Source organism: Microcaecilia unicolor, chromosome 5, assembly GCF_901765095.1.
Source record: "Microcaecilia unicolor chromosome 5, aMicUni1.1, whole genome shotgun sequence".
Lineage (NCBI taxonomy): Eukaryota > Metazoa > Chordata > Amphibia > Gymnophiona > Siphonopidae > Microcaecilia > Microcaecilia unicolor.
Genome location: NC_044035.1, coordinates 363,654,671 through 363,666,937, shown reverse-complemented (window position 1 = coordinate 363,666,937; position 12,267 = coordinate 363,654,671).

Genomic DNA, 12,267 nt, shown 5'->3' with positions numbered 1-12,267 from the left:
TTCACCACTTTTTACATAAAACTGCACAAAAAAAAGAGTTACAACACATCTTGGTCACCTCTCTTTTCATATTTTTCACTGCCCGAGCTCTAGAAATAACGTTACATGCTTTAATTTTGAAACAAGTGTCAGTGCCACTTCACTGGACGTGCATAACCTTTGGGCCATTTTCTGCTCTTCTTGAGCGCCCACTACTAGGACCATTCTAAAATACGATCACCTCAATCACAGCTTACTTAAGAGTCCCCTTTTCTCCAGGCCTCTCCTGCCCCTGTGGCCACTAATTATAATATGGGCTTCTGAACCCCTCACAATTTTTTTTATAAAGCTTCCCAGCTGAAGGCCAAATCACCAGACCCCGCGCATACACAACCCGTGATGTCCTCGCCATGCTGCGTATACAATGACCACAGCTCAGCCCCAAAGCTCCATCAGAGTTGGGGCCTTTCCTGCCATTAGTCCTCTGAAAAATTGAGTCTCCACCAACTCAAAAACAGGCCCTGCAGCCCCAGACCACCAGCACCCATGGTCCCTACCTGTGAAAGGTAGCCATTTAAAATTTAAACGCTGGTTACAGTAGGTCCCCATTTGATTGCTCTGCAGATTTTGGGGAATCTCCAATTCAGTTTCTTGAGTTTATGGCCCTGTCACCGTCCTCAGGTGATGAAACCCAGGAACTCTGCCAGTCTCACTGAATTTATTGCCATATCACCCTCCTCAGGTGATGAAACCCTGGGGCTCTGCCAGTCTCACTGAGTTAATCACCCTGATATCCTCTTCAGGTGATGAAACCCAGGAGCTTTGCAAGACTCACTGATTCACATCTTTTATTTATGCAAGTGACATCCAATTGTTGTGCACTGGAACCCCTATTACCTCAATCTATTGAAGCTTATGGTTGCACGTGCATAGATTAAAATTTAATGCTGAAAAAATAAAGGCCCTGATTTTTTTCCCATAACACAGATAAACTACTGCCCAGTGCCCACTGTCTTGTTTATCAATGGCAAGCAAATACAAGCAGTTAGTTCAATAAACACCTTGGTGTCAAATTTTCAAAAACATATTTTATCATTTGTACAAAAGTGCTTTGTATCCTTCCCTCATTAGTTCTTCACATTTAGGGCCTTGTTTACTAAGGTGCACTAGCATTTTCAGTGCATGCTAAAATTAGCGTGTGCTAAATGCTAGAGACACCCGTATATTCCTATGGGTGTCTCTAGCATTAGCATGCGCAAAAAACGCTAGCACACCCACAGCATGGCTTAGTAAACAGGGCCCTTAGAATACCGCAATACCTTTTTTCCAGAGCCTTTGTCTAATTGATCTCAAAAGACTACAACTGATACAGAATACTGCAGTACAACTGATTTTGACTGCAAAATGTTGAGATCATGTTACTCTGATGCTCAAATGAAACACTGGTTACCAATATGACCAGAATCCTATAAAAAATTTTAACTTTAAACACAGTATTCTAAGCACTGCTACTTTGGACAAATACAATGTAATGCACATTAGGAAAAATAACTCAAATCATAGTTACCTGATGCTAGAGTCCACCTTGGGGGTACATAAGTATGCATACTGGTGTCAGGTTCTCAAGGAGGAGTCTGAATTGTGATCCCTTGGGCTGCTGATGGGGAGCGGCAGCAGCAGGCAAAAACCCACCAACTAGGAGTGGACAGGATACAGGAACTAGGTGACTGGAACAATACTTCACCTACGCTTGACCGCACTTTCCCTAGGGTTGAGCCCCTAGGTGCAGGCAGCGGCAAGACTTATGGGCGGAGGGATCAAGACAAACTTGACTAGACAGGGTACAGGATACAGGGTCTCAACCAGGCAGGAAACAAACACAAGCTGGGCTAGAACAGGGTTCAAGGTACAGGGTCTCAAAGGCATGCAGACTAAGGACACTAACTAAGAAACAAGGCTAAACAAGACAAGGCAGAAGTGCACTAAGCACAAACCCCAACCTGGACCTTGGCCTTGCAAAGGCAAAGCAGAAAGTTTCCAGGTGGCTAATAAGCCCATCAGCATCTGAGGCTCAGCTGCGCAGCCAATCTCAAAGCAGCTAAGGGTGAGGCTAGCTGCCAAACTTCCACACAACTGGAGGGCTAAAATATCTGGACCGGACCGAACAGAGAGTCTGGAAAGTCTATGGCAGCCACCAGTTCTGGCCACCAGAGGGTGAGAGGAGCACAAACCAAGAAAACAGTCACAATCGTGACAACTGGGAAAGACCAAAGGTCCATTAAGCCCAGCATCCTGTTTCCAACAGTGGCCAATCCAGGTCACAAATACCTGGCAAGATCCCAAAAAAGTACAAAAACATATACTGCTTATCCCAGAAATAGTGGATTTCCCCCAAGTCCATTAATAATGGTTATGGACTTTTTCTTTAGGAAGCTGCCCAAAACCTTTTTTAAACTCCGCTAAGCTAACTGCCTTTACCACATTCTCTAGCAACGGATTCCAGAGTTTAATTACACGTTGAGTGAAGAAAGAGTTTCTCTGATTCGTTTTAAGTGTACTACATTGTAGCTTCATCGCGTGCCCCCTACTCCTTTTATTTATGGAAAGTGTAAACAGACGCTTCACATCTACTTGTTCCACTCCGCTCATTATTTTATAGCCACCTTTTCTCCAAACTGAAGAGCCCTAGCCGCTTTAGCCTTTCCTCATAGGGAGGAAGCTCGCAGCGATTCCCACACGCTGCCCCGCTCAACAATCTCCTTGCAGCTACTGCTAACCTGGAAGCCTCTCCTCTGCCACATCTTGACTAGGCAGAAAACCGGAAGTTGTGGCAGAGGAGAGGCTTCTGGGTTAGCGCTTAGTAGCTGCAAGGAGATTGTTGAGCGGCGGGCAGCGTGTGGGAATCGCTGCGAGCCGAGCCTGCGACCTGAACCGCTGCGAGCTACTTGCAGGAACACTGCTGCTGGGTGGACCTGACCCCAAATTGGGTGGGCCCAGGCCCACCCTTGGCTACACCCCTGGCTGGTGCAGGCCCTTTGTAGTCAGGCCATTGTAGTGCATTGTAGTAATCCAGTTTTGATGTTACCATGGCATGCACAACTGGGATAAGATTTACCTTCTCGATGTAAGGAGAGGCAGCGTAGCTGTCGCAAATAGTAGAAGCAGCTCTTGAAGGTTGCTTGGATTTGAGGAATCAGAGTAAGTGTTGAATCTAACTGTATTCCAAGGTTCCTGACTTGTGATTTGAGGGGGAGTTCGTACTTCCCAAAAAGGATTTTGATGTCAGGTATGTATCCCCTTGTGTTAGGGACCCAGAGAAGCTCAGTTTTACTAGGGTTCAGGTAAGTTTGTGTGTTTAGCCCATTCTTGAATTGATGTTAGACAGGTAATCAGTTTCTTCAAGGCTGTAGGTAAGTCAGGTTCAATGGGTATGAGTATATGCACATCATCCGCATAGATGTAGACTGAGTGTCCATTGACCGAATCAGCTCAGCTAGTGGCTGTGAGGTAGATATTGAACAGAATAGTGACAGTATCGATCCTTGTGGTACCCCCGCAGGTCAGTGTCCATGGTGGTGATGAGTTGCCTGCCAATCATATGGATTGTTGCCTGTCTGATAGATAGGATCTGAACCAGAACAAGTACTCCATTGATACCTGTTTCTGTCAGTCATGCTAGCAAGATATCATGATCCACAGTGTCAAAAGCTGCTGAGAAATCTAGCAGTACTAACATCGGAGGCAAACCCTTGTCTCGGTTTCTGTGAAGATCATCTAGCAGAGATACTAGGACCGTTTCTGTTGCATAATCAGGTCTGAATCTAGATTGACATGGATCTAGCCAATTACTCTTTTCTAGCCATTCATTAAGTTGAACACTTATGTACTTCTCCAAGCGCTCTTGAATTCAGATTCTATTTTCATCTCCACCACTTCCACCAGGAGTTGTTCCATGAGTTAATACCCCTTCTGTGAAGTAGTATTTCCTTAGGTTACTTCTGTCCACCTTCATGCTATACCCCCTCATTTCAGAGCTTCCTTTCAGTTGAAAGAGACTCACTACCACGCGTAGGTATTTAAATATCTCTATCATATCTCCCCTCTCCTGCCTTTCTTCCAAAGTATACATATTGATATGTTTAAGTCTGTCCCAATACCCTTTATAACAAAGGCCACTGACCATTTTAGTAGCTGCTCTCTGGATCATTCCACCTTGTTTATATCTTTTTGAAAGTGTTTTCTCCAGAATTGTACACAGTATTCTAAGTGAGGTCTCACCAGAGTCTTATATAGGGCATCACCTCCTTTTACCTACTGGCCATTCCTCTCCCTACAGGGCCGGTCTTAGCAAGTGTGGGGCCCTATGCAGACCCATTTTGGTGGGGCCCCATCCTAGCTCCGCCCCACCATAGCCCCGCCCCCACCCTAGCTCCACCCCAATGTGCACTCCTCCAGTGCTGGACCAGTGAGTGCAGGGTTGGGGGACTGGAAAAAGATTATGGTATCTGTGTACATGGAGGAAGAAGGGGACTGTAAGGTAGATGAAGGTGGGTGCAGGGGGGCTGTAAGGTGGATGTGTGGGTGCAGGCAGGATGGAGGGAGGACTTGAAAAGATAAATATGGATGGTATCTGTACAGGGAGGGGGGGCTGTAAGATGGATGAGTACAGGGAGAGGGGGACTGGGACAAAGGTGGATAGCAAAAATATTGTTTAATAAAATATGCAGAATTTTGTAGAATTTGCAAATGTTTTGAACATAATTTCAAATGATTTAGCACAGAATATGGCAGGAGTAGGTTCCCCTGATTCTCAGGCTGCTGCTGCACTAACCATTAGGCTGCTCCATTTTTTTCTGCTTGCTTTTTTTTCAAGCAGTGCAGAGTTTCCAGAGTTGTCCTGGTTCTAGAGAAAACTAAATTCTTTGCAGGCTATGATACCTACTGTTGAACCAACAGTGACAATGTGTTTTCCAGACCTTTCAGGATCATACTGAAGAAGGAACGTCACGTGGGTGGACTGGAGAGTTTGGGAAACCACCAACTGATCTCCTTAACAAATAAGAAGGTTCTTCATTTCTCCAGCGAACCCCCCTCCAGACAGAAAGGCCGATTTTGCCCCTTACACTTTGACAGTTTTTCTAATTTAAAGAACTACCAGTCCAGCTCCTTTTCCCTTGGATGGCTGGCTTTGGCTGCTCACCTCGCTCCGACCATGACGAACGCACTCCAGCTCCTTCCCGATGGCTGCTCACCTCCGACCACGCTCTCCAGCTCCTTTTCCCTTCCTGCTCAATGACTCTCGCCCGCCCTAGTTGCGGAACCGGAAGTACCCTCATCATCGGAAGGCGGGACATTGAGCGGGAAGGCGGAAGGGAAAAGCTGGGGTGAGCGAAGCCGTTGTGCCTGTGGCTGCTGCAACTGTCTGTCGGGTTGGGGCAGGCCGTCGCTACGCTGCAAGTTGCTTGCAACTGTCGTCGTCCCTGGCCTCCTGGAGTGGGACTGGGAGGCGGGAGCTGTGGGCGGGCTTAGCAGGGCAGGAGCGAGCGATTATTGCGATCCGGTCCAGAGCGACGAGCGAACAGCGGGATCGGATCATTGCTGGATCATGCGGTTGGTTGCAGTCCGAGCGAGCGGGGTCGGAGAGGCAGAGTTGAGGTGCGCCGCGCTGGGCCCCCTTAAGCGCAGGGCCCTATCAGCCGCCTCGTCGCCTCTGTTTAAGACCGGCCCTGTCTCCCTATGCACCCGAAGCATCCTTCTAGCTTTCGCTGTTGCCTTTTCTACCTGTTTGGCCACCTTAAGATCATCACATATGATCACACCCAAGTCCCACTCCTCTTTTATGCACAGAAGTTCGTCACCCCCCAAACTGTACCAACCCCCAATGCATGACCCTGCACTTTTTTGTGTTAAATCTAAGCTGCTAAATTCCAGACCATTCCTTTAGCTTCGCTAAATTTATTTATTTATTGCATTTGTACCCCACATTATCCCACCTTTTTGCAGGCTCAATGTAGCTTACAGAGTGTTGTAATGATATAGTCGTTACATGATTTTAAATACAGTCAATAATAAGCTGAAGGTAAGAGGGTTTAGATGGAAGGTCATCCACACTATCAGGGGTGTCTGCCCTATTGCAGATTTTGTTATCATCTGCAAAGAGGCAAACCTTACCAGACAGCCCTTCAGCAATATTGCTCACAAAATGTTAAAAACTGGCTGTCTTTATCATGATCTGGGAAAAATTGTTCTCACTCCGCTGTTGAAGGGATCTGGGTTAAATGCAACATCGCCTGCAAAGTACTGTCCAGTGGTAAGCAAACCTGTTTTTACTAAAGTATTAGAAACCTACATCAGTAAGCAATTCTTTTATACCTGGAAAAATTTCTATATTACAGTGGTCACAATTTGGCTTCAGATCAGCACATAGTACGGAAACATTGCTGCCAGCTCTAACTACATATGCCAAACAACACCTATGCAAAGGCGATCAAGTATCTCTTCTCCAAATCGACATATCGAGGGCATTCGATGCGGTTGACCACACGGATAGAAATAACAGGGACTGCGATCAAATGGTTCAGTGAATTCCTTTGAAATCAAAGCTATCCTGTCAAAGCAAAACAACTACTGGTTAGAGAATGACACAGGGACAAAGTTTGTCCCTGTCCCTGGGGTTCTGTCTGTCTCCATCCCCGCCCCATCCCCGTGGGCCCTGTCTCTGTCCCCACCCCATGTCAATCTCTTTAGGTCATCCCTTGCCTCAATACACCAGGTTCTGTCCCCGTCCATGCTCTGTCTTCATCTGCAGAAGCCTCAAACACACATGATTTTATATTTAAATCTATTAAAGTATAAAAAGGAATATGCACTGCAATTGTTGTTTACAAACAATAGAAACATAATAAAAGGAGCAACTTGTTTTCTTAGAAGATGTGCTGGCAAATTTTGCTAGTTGTGGCCAGCATGTTTGCTTGTTTCTCCCCAAAAATCTAAATATCATTGCATCACTCAAACATAAATAAAAGTCCAGTTTATTAACAGGCTTCAAAGTAGAAAATGACACGGGGGTCAAAGTTTGTCCCCGTCCCCACAAGCTCTGTTCCCATCTCCACCCCATCCCTGTGGGATCTGTCCCTGCCCCATTCCCACGGACTCTTTCTCGTCCCTGTGTCATTCTCTACTGCTGGTCTCCTAATTATGGGGTCCCGCAGGAATCTCTCTTCTCACCTATCTTGTTCAATCTCTTTATGTCATAGTCCAAATGTTAGTCCTACCTCACTTGGATTACTGTAACATTCTATTTCTTGGTATTAAGTGTCAATATATGAAAAAAACTGTAAATCATACAGAATACAGCTGCAAGACTAATGTACAGATTGAATAGATATACTAGTGTTTCAGCTCATCTTAACAACTGCACTGGCTTCCCATAGCAGAAAGATTCTAGTTCAAAGCTGCTTGTTTACTTTTTCAAATCTTACAGGGTTTCACCTCTGAACTGCTAGCTAAGACCACTTTGCAACGTCTGGTGCAGTCTAATAGACTGAAAAAAACAACTGATGCTATCATCACCATTTCAAAAGACAATTAGAAATCTGAAGATTTTCAGCTCTCTATTCCCTGTACTTGAAGTTAAAATATGGAACTCTTTACCTATTACCTACCTTCGCTTCAGGAAGAGGCTAAAACCTTTCTCTTCCCAAACAGTCCATTGACTTCTGCCTCCTACTATCATCCACTATCCTTTTCTATAATGTTTTTTTTCTCGTGTATGACACCAATCAATGGTCTCTAATTGTTCTCATACCTCACACTAACATTATCAGCTTTTGCCTCACCTAGAATGTAAACTACACCGAACCCTGGAAAGGGGATATTAGCAGTATTCAAGAATTGATTTGATTTGATCTTGTCGCCTGTCTTCCTCTTTGGTCAATCTCTTGTAGTTTATAAAGGCTCATCTCTTTCCTTTATTACTTTTTTAGCTACTACTTTTAAGAACCAAAGCAGCTTCCTTTTCCTCTTACATTTATTTACTTTCCTTACAAAAAGGTTTGTTGCTCTTACAATAGCTCCTTTCAGTTTTGCCCACTGCTTTCCAATTTCTTCCAGATGTTCCCATCCAGACAGATAATCCCCCCATCTGAATAAAGTTAGTTTCTTTGAAGTCTAGAACCTTCACTTTTGAATGAACCCTTTCCACACCTATCTAAACCACATCATCTGGTTATCACTGGATGCCAGATGATCACCTTACTATAACATCAAAACACTCTCCCCATTAGTAAGCAGTAAGTCCAGTGTGGCCCCATCCCACGTGGGTTCCTTTACCAACTGCTGGAATATTTCTCCCTGCAGAGAATTCAGGATCTCCCTGCTTCTAAAAGACCCTGCAATAGTTACCACAATCAACGTCTGACATACTAAAATCACCTATTTGTAGTACTTCCCCTTTCACAGCTTTATTTTGAATGTCGTCAATTAAATCTCTGTCAATTTCTTATTATCTTTCTATTCATGTAAGATAGTTTTCAATGCAGTTGCAATCAAAATATCAAAAAGCTTCAACTGTTCAGGAGATACGAGTTCAGAAATACAGGCTGAACAGAAAATAATTCTAAGATAATGTAGGATGTGAATTCAACAGAATAGATGTCCTTTCCCTGACTGCAGCCCCCAAATTATATAAATTAACACAAGAATATAGCAAATTATCGGACCAACACAAGATTGCAAGTGCATTATTTACTCTATGTGTTCGGATAAGTTTTTGCATTAAGAAAAGACCAAAGGTTTATTAGTTTTAGACCAGAAAATTGACCATTGAGCCTCTGTAAGAGATTTTGGTATTCATAGTCCAAATATTTTGCCAGAGAGATTAGGTGAATGAAGTTTAGAGACAAACAATTTATAGAAATTAAAAGCTGTTTTCTCTGACATTAAGGGCTTAGATTCCATATATGGCGCCTGAAACTCCTCGTGGTAAAAAATACGCCTAGGCATATTCTCTAAATTATGCCTACATTTTATAGAATTGGCTTAAATTTCCACACGGTATATAGAATATGCCAGGCACCTTTCCATGTAACCAAATTTGTTCATGGTCATTTAGGCCGTTTTACTTGGCATAAATCCTGACGCCTAAATTAGATACAGAGCAAGTGTATTCTATAATAATGCGCATAGATTTTCAAAACGCCCATGACCTGCCCATTCCATGTCCCCTTTTCAACTATGCGACTTGGAATTTACACGCATCACATTACAGAATACACATAGCGAGTTGTGTTCATAAATTTTAATTAATGCCAATTAGTGCTAATTGCTTGTTAATATCCAATTAACAGCACTGATTGGCTAATTAATTAAGTTGCATGTTGTTATAGAATGCGCTTCAATTTCTGCGTGGAAATTAAGATGCAATGTATAACATTTGGAGGTAAATATTTCTAACAAAACTTTAAAAATTTAAAAAGAGGAAAATTTATAATTGGAAGCAACGTTTGCAGAAAGTAAAGGAGTCGTAATTGTAAATATTTAAAATTGAGAATTAGATAAAGTACTTTGCTTGCAGCCTATTAAAGGAGCCAGCTGAATTATCCTGCAAAATATCACGTATCTGATATGTGCCATGTTCTGCTCTGCCTATTGAGTCCAAATAAAAGAAATGTTACCACTGTGGATATGAGAATAAAACTCTATTTAACACAGAACCTGATAGGAGACAGTCTAACTTTTGAATTGCAGTGAGTGTGTCCTGAATAATCTCTATCAGTCCCGTTATTAGTTATTGTGGCTCCAATTCTACATTTAAGAGGAACAGAACAAGTCAAACAGGAGAAACCTCAGTAAGTTGATCTGTTAACCACCAAGATGCAGCCTTAATTAAAAAAAAAAAAAGCTTGATTATAAAATTCAAATATAAGGAAATTAACACCACTCGACTCTTTAGGACATTGTAATTTACGAAGGGCAATTTGAGATGTCTTATGTTCAAAGGAAATCTGGTGAGTAATCTTTCAACATTAGTAAAAACAAAAATGATGTTGGGAATTGACAGGGAGTAATATAGTGAAATGTTTTAGATCCACAAAGGAGTCTAGCTGCTGTATTATGTCAAGTTTTTGGAGGCATCAAAGCAGGTCCCCAGCAATGCCAGCACGGCAGAATCAAGTCATGATATCGATATCTCTAACAAGTACTATTATCCAATCAACTGCTAAAGAGAAAAGATCTAGGCCATTAGAATGTTCAGCAGCTCCAGGCGGAATGAAAAGTTTCCACAGAAAATAAATGGTGTGTTTAATGCATAGTAATAAAAAAAAATACAATAACTTATGATACGTCATTTACATTACATAGCAGTAGAAGTTTTACAATTAGATATGTGATATTAAACCAAAGTAGGAGGTTACATTTCAGTATAACATGCATATGAAAAATATTCAAAAGCCAGAACCAGGACTGTAGCATGCTGATCCAGACTGCATGGTTCTGAAACCTGTTCTAATCTTAACACTGAATATCTTAATTGATTGTAGACATGGAATCTTAATATGCTCAAGGTTGAGAGAGGCATTATTTACAAAGATACTTGCACAACAGGATAAGAGAGAAACTCATGCACATTTGAAGTTATGAGTCATTCATTAGATAGGAAGGCAACACCTTGCTCTCCTGTGTTAATTGGGGTTTGCTACTAGCCTAAAAGTGGGACGTTATGAGGAGCCTAGGAGAGGAAACACCTGCCCTAATATTCTCAGTGATCATGCTGACTTAATGACTCAGTTGCAGCTCTGCCTGCTGCCTGTAGGGAAAATGGGGTTAATATTGGCTGGCACAGTCACAGGCTTAAGCTAAAAGACTAGGGGACACTTGAGGAAGTTAAATGGAAATACTTTTAAAACAAACAGGAGGAAATATGTTTTCACTCAACGTATAGTTAAGCTCTGGAACTCTTTGCTGCAGAATGTAGTAACAGTGGTTTGCGTATCTGGATTTAAAAAAGGTTTGGACAAATTCCTGGAGGAAAAATCCATAGTCTGTTATTGAGACTGACATGGGAAGCAACTGCTTGCCCTGGGATTTGTAGTATGGAGTGTTGCCATGATTTGAGTTTCTGCCAGGTACTTGTGACCTGGCTTGGCCACTATTTGGAAAACAGGATACTGGGCTAGATGGACCATTGGTCTGACCTAACACATCATTTGTTTTGAATATTAGTCTGATAGCTACGGTTCCTGGTCCCAAGTCCTCCACTTTGAGAAGGCAGAGAGAGGAAGGAAGGCCTCCTAGTTCTAGTGATTCTACAAAATAATAGTACTTCCTGCAATGTTGACTTTGGAATATTCTCACAGTTTCTAGATCAGAGGGCTGGCTCTCCTGTCTGTGATTGACAATGGTGGGAGGAGACCCCCTTCGGAGAGAAACTGTGTTGGTATAAATATCAAGCTCAGAGGGAGAGGCCTTGTCTTTGGCTCCTGCTCCCCAGCCAATGTATCACTAATGCCAGGAGACCAGACTTGGCTTTAATTTTCCCAGTTAAAAAATACACCTAACTAAGAGGAAGAGTACCGGGGGGGGGGGGGGGGGGGAGTACATCTAACAGAGCCAACAAAGCTGCTGCATTTGCACAAGTTGAAGCTGGAATTGGGAACCAGCTCAGCATCCTTCCTACCGAGAAGCAAGGGAAGAAAGACTAACAAGATCAAGTCTGAAAAGAACAAGTAGGGACCAGATGAGGGTCCCAGAAGAAACCTCAGTACAGAGAACCCCAGCAACCGAGTTTCTATCGTGGAAGGAGTAGTACATATCTGAAGGCTTATAGAGCCATGACACCAGCAAGAGAATTACAGATCAGCTGCTCTCTGGAAAGGGTGTGAAGGACTTTCACCAAGGAACCTCTACCAAGGTAGAGTGTTCAAAGGGATATACTGGATTTTGAAGGACGGTGTGGTCTGTAACTGTCTGCGTTTGGGAAGCTTGCCAGGTGCCCTTGGCCTGGATTGGCTGCTGTCGTGGACAGGATGCTGTGGGCTCGATGGACCCTTGGTCTTTTCCCAGTATGGCATTACTTATGTACTTATGACTTATATAGTGTCAAGCATAAGGAAGAAAGAGTGATGGAAGAAGAAGCAGGAAAAAGGGTATGAGGAGTTGATAGGCAAGAGAGATAAGTTTTTGTAGGAAGACAAGTGAGGTGGTAGATCAAGAGAACAGCATCAGAATGTGAGGAAGAGAAAGCGGCTGTGATACAACAGGCAAACAATGCTGCACTGTATTTCCATA